Raw genomic sequence first — 8,047 nt, 5'->3', positions numbered from 1 at the left:
TTACTCATTCAAAGTCGCAAAACAGTTATGTCACAATTGAGAAAAAGAGGAAGAGATTGTGATTACAACAAATGGATCATATCTATGCTCATCTGTCGGACAGATAATCCATAACACATGAAATCATGCTGGCATCTGAAAATTTTTTCACAAGGATGACTTTAACTGAACCATTTGGAACTTGGTGCAATATATTTCTGGTAAGTTGTAAGAAATAAACCTTGTAAAAGTAAATTGTTAAAGAAAACTAAAAATCTTCAAATATTCTATCAACTAGAAGTTGTATTACTACATGTACAGATCGTCTTGAAAAGTTGCTATAAAGAAATTGGTAGTTTAATGAAAATTTTAAAATCATTATCTTTTCTTTTAATTTAACAGAACATCATTGTCAATTTCTAATTGTAAATCAAGACGTGAAGCAAACTTGACTGTCAGTTTGTATCCATTATTAAAAATCATTGGGACAGATGCAGTCCATATATGCACCAAAATTAAAATTATCTAGAGAAAAGACATCATCTATATATTGGAAATTGAAATTAAAGGTTAATGCCAGCTTCTTTTATTTTACTTTAGAAGCTCAGACGTTCTTATTACACTCTAATATTATACGAATTATTTTGGGTTTTCAGACCTAAAGTGAAGGGACGTGTGCAGACATTTTCTGCAGCAACATAACCCAAGTATGACCTCTAGGTCACATCTGATGATAAAAAATTGAAATGGAAACAGTATCTCAAATTACTAAATAGATAAATGTTCATATTCTTGACCTGTCCAGTGTATAAATGGTGTCTGACTTGTAAATTTTGTTAGTGATAATTAGGTTTTTGAGGGAAGGATTTTTTGTTTCCATAACTGCTGTTTTGAGTGAATACCATTTTTATTAAAAATTTGCCATTGAAATCATGTCTTCACATTTAATACATGTATTCATGATAAATAAAGTACAAATTTGTCTGTTTGCAATTTTAAATCATAACTTACTATGCATCAGGAATAATCATACAGAAAAATGTTATTAAAGCTGCTTATAACAATGATATGATGACAATATACATTATATGGTCTGTGCTATCATTGCTATAACGATAATTGCTTTTATTTCGGTTTAGCCTACAGATATCATGAAAGATCTTTTCTACCATTGTATCTATACCATTTTCGGTGGGTATTTCGTTTCCAAGGCTATCTATCACCTGTTTTAAAAGAAGTCGTGTCGTTTTTTTACGACCGCAAAAAAAGTTTGAGGTCGTATATTGGTATGACGTTTGCGTCGTCATCGTCGTTGTCTGAAGACACATTGGTTTTCGCACTATAACTTTAGTTCAAGTTAATAGAAATCTAGGAAATTTAAACACAAGGTTTATGACCACAAAAGGAAGGTTGGGATTGATTTTTCGGGGTTTTGGTCCCAACAGTTTAAGAATTAGGGGCCAAAAAAGAGCCCAAATAAGCATTTTGTTTGGTTTTCGCACAATAACTTTAGTATAAGTAAATAGAAATCTATGAAATTTAAACACAAGGTTTATGACAATAAAAGGAAGGTAAGGATTGATTTTGGGAGTTTTGGTTCCAACAGTTTTAGGAATTAGGGGCCCAAAAAATTGAATCCTTTGGGTTCTTTGATATGATGAATCTAAACATGTATTTAGATTTTTGATTATAGGCCCAGTTTTCAAGTTGGTCTAAATCGGGGTCCAAAATTAAACTTTGTTTGATTTCAACAAAAATTGAATATATGGGGTTCGTTGATATATGCTGAATCTAACCATGTATTTAGATTTCTGATATTTGGGCCCGGTTATCAAATTGGTCCACATTGAGGTCTAAAGGGTCCAAATTTGAACCTTATTTGTTTTCATCAAAAATTGAATTCTTGGGGTTCTTTGATATGCTGAATCTAACCATGTATTTAGATTTTGAATATTGGATAATAGGTAAATGTCCAATTTGAAATTTTAAGTTTAAGTTCTTAGATCTCATTCATTCTGTGTCAGAAACCTATGTTGTGTCAACTATTTAATCACAATCCTAATTCAGAGCTGTATCAAGCTTGAATGTTGTGTCCATACTTGTCCTAACTGTTCAGGGTTCGAACTCTGTGGTCGTATAAAGCTGTGCCCTGCGGAGCATCTGGTTATGAAGTTGAAAGTTTCTATAAATTTACTGGTTAAGATTTATTCCTACCCCAAAGTTTTCTATCCCATGTATGAGTGGCCAATTTTTTTTTATGTTTTGGTTATCAAAACTACTCAATTATTTCATATTTGTGAAAGGCATCGAACTGTTTTGATTCGATCATGTTAAATCATTAGCCTGGTGTGACTTTAATGATTGACAGGCATGATATAATGATTACTAGGGTTTTAATATATATATTAATTTGACATCCTTTTATGTATTTCTTTCTTTTTCTGTTCAGTTGTTGAAATGTCATCACATTTTTGTTAGTGGAATAAGCTAAATGTTACTAAGTTTTCCGCTTCACATCCAATATCAGTGCTATGAGAAACAAGTGCATTTCTCATGACGCCCCCGTTGGTGGTGTACTAATGGACATGTCTTGAAAAAATGTTTATCTATTAGTTGAAATTAAACTAGTTTTCAGTAAAGGCGATTATCTTTAGATCGGAACTTTGTGTCGTGTTTCTTTTGATTATTTGTTTGGTTTTTTGTACATGCGGCCAGAGACATACAATACAATGATGCGGCGTACCGGTCTGATCGGTCCCTACAAGGATTTGTATAGTAACTATACAAATCCTTGGTCCCTACTATTACTAGTTTTGACAGAGTTCTTATTTTACACCACTGTCCCAGGTAATGAGAATAGTTCTCCGTTTCTGTCTTCCATATTTGTTTGTGGTTCTGACAATGTTGTTGCAGAAATTGGACCATCGGTTTTCTCTTTTACATGGTTTGCATTTTTATACTCGGCCTTTAACGTCTATAGCTTACTAGAGAATTCTTCATGTCTTCTAATTAACGAATGTTTACCCAATTCTCTGTAGGAAAAGAAACGACTCTTCCTTTATGTTAATACTAACAGTATATTTTAATTAACTGATGACAACAGTTAGTTTTAATTATTACAAATATTCACTAATTAAGTAAAGGTCAGTCATGTCTTCCATTAACAGTTAACTTATCTATAAATTCTATTCTGGGAACAACCACTCTTTCCATCCTCTTTCTCTCTCTCTCTCTCTAAATAGTTTCATTAGCTATGTATACTTTTCATCCTTCCGCTGATATGCCTTTCCACAGCTCCCTTCCCAAGGAACGTTTAATTCTAAGTAACTACTATCTTCTTCGAATTCTGTGACCAAATTGTAGTGTCTTGGCGTAGGGTTGTCTGTACACATTCAGGAATTCAAGCTTTCTGCCAATATCAGCCCTCATCATGGTTCCATTCACTGCCCTAATCCAAGATGAAGTGCTGTAGTGACCTTGTTGCATGACCAGTATCTCCCTCTCGAACGAATCTGATCTGCTTTACCTCTGTTGTTGTTGATCTCTTCTTCCTTTCTCCTGAACATAAAGGATCTTTGCCAGATGTTTTATGACATTTTCGTGCAGCCATTGATATCGTCCCCGAGTCAGCGAAACCTTACAGCCTGATAGCATTGTGCAATTGTGTCTCTTTATTTACATAACTCTTAGTCTGGTTCGTCTTTCAGTCCCCACTGATGTAATTTGAATGGGAAAGAAGAGTTTCGTAGATAGAACTAAACATGAATGATATTCTGAATGGTTCCATCCTCCATAACTCTGTCCAAGTTATCTTTTTTAACTACATTCACGCTCTTTGACGGCTTAGCTCTACTGCTTTTACCCTTCTTTGTTCTTCTTCTGGTTGGTCTGTTGGTCTTTTTCATTTTTAGCCATGGCGTTGTCAGTTTATTTTCAATCTATGAGTTTGACTGTTCCTCTGGTATCTTTCGTACCTCTTTTCTGCTTGATGGACTGGCCATTTTCGCCCAGAGTCATGACAATTCTGCTCTTTCCTACTTTGTATTCCCCTTGATGTTAAAGGTAGCTGATTTGTAATGGTCAACTGTAAATACCTATGCTGTAGCTGTAAAACTCAAAAATGCCTAAAAAATTTGCAAAATACGGCTACGGTAATTAATATCTGGGAAAAGAAAATCCTTAGTATTTCGAAAAATGCATACTTTTGTAAACAGGAAATTTAATTAAAAAAATTACCATATAATTGATATTCATATCAACACCGAAGTGCTGACTACTGGGCTGGTGATAACCTCGTGGACGAAACGTCCACCAGGAGTGGCATCGATCCAGTGGTGTTAACAGTTATCACTGGTACCAGGTTTACAATTTAATACGCAAGACACGCGTTTCGTATACATAGAGGTTTCGTGGTGCACTTGGAGGTCCCAGCCATATATCGTTGATTGTAGGGACACTTAGCTGTATTTGGCAAAACTTTTATGAATTTTTGGTCCTCAATGTACTTAAGCTTCGTACTTTATTTGACTTTTTTTTTTTTTTTTTTTTTTTTTTTTTTTAACTTTTTTGATTCGAGCTTCACTGCATGGTGAGTCTTTTGTAGACGAAACGTTGGTCTGGCGTAAATATAAAATTTCGTTCCTGGTATCTACAACCCACTGGGTCGATGCCGATGGTATCACCAGCCCATTAGTCAGCACTTCTGTGTTAACTTGAGTTTTCATTGATATGTTCATACCTCAGGAATAGATAACCTTATCTGTATTTGGGAAAACGTTTAGGATTTTTGGTCCTCAAAACTCTTCAATTTCATACTTTATTTGGCCTTTTGAACATTTTTTTTATGCGAGCGTCACTGATGAGTCTTTTGTAGTCAAAACGCGTGTCTGGCGTTAATATAAGATTTTAATTATGGTATTTATGATGAGTTTTTTATGTAGTTAATTAGGTGTCCAATACCGTGATGAAAGATCCCGTTTATCTCTTTGGTTAGAATTACAAAGGAACATAGAACAAACCTATGATTATACTAGTACTCTTCTGAGGTGACTGTTTATCTTTCTTTCTATGGCTTCGACTATTGCTGACGATTCATAGAGCATTAGAAGCGCAGTCAGTCGTGGTAGCGACCATATTGGTATACCCAATTCTCAAACTTCCCAGGCAATCCACTCTTGTTTCCTCCTTCAACCATTCTGCAACCTGTGTCTGTACTGTCTTTACATTGGTATAGTATTTTATTGTGGCATCAAACCATTTACCAAGGCATTAACTAGATTTATCTAAAAGGGGGGTATTTCGTCTCCTTGGATTTTGAGATAGAACTTTGTTGTAATCTGATTCATTCTCAGTATTATTGATATTAACTTCCTTGGCTTGAATTTCATCCTGGCCCACGTGACTACCTCTTCCAGTGCTAACAGTATCTATGGGATTATATGTTACTGTAAGGTCATCATGAAAAAAGTAAAATCACAAAAATACTGAACTTAGAGGAAGATCAATTGGGAAAGTCCATAATCACATGGCAAAATCAAATAACAAAACGCATCAAAAACGAATGGACAAAAACTGTCATATTCCTGACTTGGTACAGGCATTTTCAAATGTAGAAAATGGTGGATTAAACCTGAATGAACCCTCCTGTTGCTGGTAGAAAAATTCCTGAATCTGTCTTTGGACGCCTTGTTTCTCTTTCTGCTAAATTTATGATGATATTCATATCATAATAAACAGTATCGGTGAGATGGTACAACCCGTTTCTATACCTTTCTCTAACTTCTATCATACTGTTTTCTTATTATCTACAGTAAATCGCCCTGCTGTATTCAACCAACATAATTTTGGACTATCTTCCTGTTGTGACTGTATGTTACACCACTAAACTCATGTTCTGTCAATCTGATCCTGTTCTTGTCTTTTATAACACCTCCCTAACTTTTTTTCATGATGGTTCCTTTGTTTAAAAGTTTGTTGGTTGTTGTTCTTATTCAATTTTTGTGTAATATCCCAAAGGTGCTTCTCTGTCTTTGTCCGACTGTGTTTCACGCAGATACTTTTCTATGTCTTCTTTACTACAATAAAGATGGCCTGTTCTTTCTCCACACAACAGTGTTCTTGTGTAGTTATATGGATTCTTGGTGAAATTCGCACATTTTTGGGTTATTTCTTATTACTATTCTTAAGTTGTTCTGTCCGTCAAGTTCTTCTTAACTCATCTCTAATACTCTTAACTCATCTCTAATACTTCTATAAGGCAGGTTATTTCAACTTCTCCAACTAATCTATTGCTTCTCTTGCGCCGACTGTTTAGATCTTTGTTCTCCTATACCTTAGCTGTTTAATTTTCTATTCGTCTGCTTGATAAAACCTCTCCTCAACACCAAAATCTCCCAATCACGATGTTATATACTAGCGTAGTCAGTGCTTCTGTCAGCCCCTAAACACATCCCCGAAGGCATTGAGTGGTTAATCTTTCAGCCTCTTTGCTTCTTTCCACAATTGCTTTTAACTTCTGCTTTTTCTCCTGTCAAATGTGTTTGAACCATCTGTATCATTGTCTGTTTTCGTTTAACAAATTGTTGCTTTTTTGTCTGTTTGGTTGAATCTCTCATCCTCCCCCTCTCGGGCGACTCTGGATGTATACTTCTTCATTCTGTGTAGTAGCTGTTGTTAGTGATATCTCACTGAAACCACACTCAGGGTAGCTCACTCCAAGTGCCACTGAATACCCGTCTGTTCCCGGCTGACATTTGTTTCCAGCATCACTGGTCTTTTCCAGTCTCAAATTAGGTCACTGGTTTCCCAGAAGAATTGATTGTTACTTATAGACGGTGGCCAAACCTCTACTCATCAGCACTGGGCTTCCAGCTCAGATCATCTCGGCAATGCCATAATTGCTATAACCAGTAAGATTAACGTTCTGCTATCTTACTGCTATCTTCCTTGCCTTTCAAACTGTTCCAACTACCTGTACCAATTATTTTCTACAAATTAATGCAGTCAAATGCTCTGAATTATTTTAGCTCTTTGTCTTTGAAAGCTTGTGTGTTCGGGGGTAATTGGTTCAGATATGTCTCTTGTACACAGAAGTCGTTATAATTACTTTACACTACTGTAATTGGGTCAGTATTGGTGGACTGTTTGTCTCAATCGCTCAGTAGAAATTACTTTATTTTTTTTTTATTTTAACTGAAACGAAATTGCAACGTTCTCTAAAATTGATTCATTGTTTCACTCTTTTTTTCTGTCAAATAGCTTTCAATTCATTTGAAGATATTTATGTTTCCAAGCTTTTGTGTCCGTTTGTTCCTGGTTTCGGCAGTCTGTATATGCATCGAACGCACGTGATATAGAACACAGAGAACTTCTGCGTTTCACTTTGATTTAAAAAATATATATACTTACAATGGATAACTGGAATTGTTAAAAAAAAATAGTGTGAACAGTACTACTGAACAGACCAATCCAAGTGACAACTACCAGCAAATGACTTATTGCTAAATGTGTAAATTGGTCATCGGAATACGCAGTGAACTATTTACGCTAATAATCAAATAAGATTCTAAAACGATTTTAGTTTAGATTTGTCGACCATTTAGAATCTCATTGAATGCATGATGTTATAAACATTTAAATAGTTAAGCAAGGAATACGGAGGTAAGATATGGAACATAAGATCATATAAGTATACATTGATAAATTATTGGAAAAGCTGTTGACTGAAAAAGTAAAGGTGCATACGGTAAGGTCAGCTGATTACATCCGAGATAAGAAACGCAACTATCGCCAAAGGTTGTGACATTTCTTCAAAGGTAACAGATAATCTTTCAATAAGTACCATCATTATCAATCATGATACTGTATTTGTATCTAAAATATAGAGTATTCATTCTCTTCTGAGGTGTGTATGTCAGAAAATGTATACTATTTAGACGGGGTTTTATTTCATTATTTCATTGTTATTTATTTATTTAAACTTATACTTGTATATGAATTTATAATTTATAAAACATTTTTGGTTTAAGTTACTTGTAATCCGTTATGATTAATTGTTGTTGTTCGACCC

The sequence above is a fragment of the Mytilus edulis genome, chromosome 1, assembly GCF_963676685.1.
Source record: "Mytilus edulis chromosome 1, xbMytEdul2.2, whole genome shotgun sequence".
Taxonomy (NCBI): domain Eukaryota; kingdom Metazoa; phylum Mollusca; class Bivalvia; order Mytilida; family Mytilidae; genus Mytilus; species Mytilus edulis.
The sequence above is the reverse complement of the archived record's forward strand: the minus strand, read 5'-3'. Positions refer to the sequence as shown.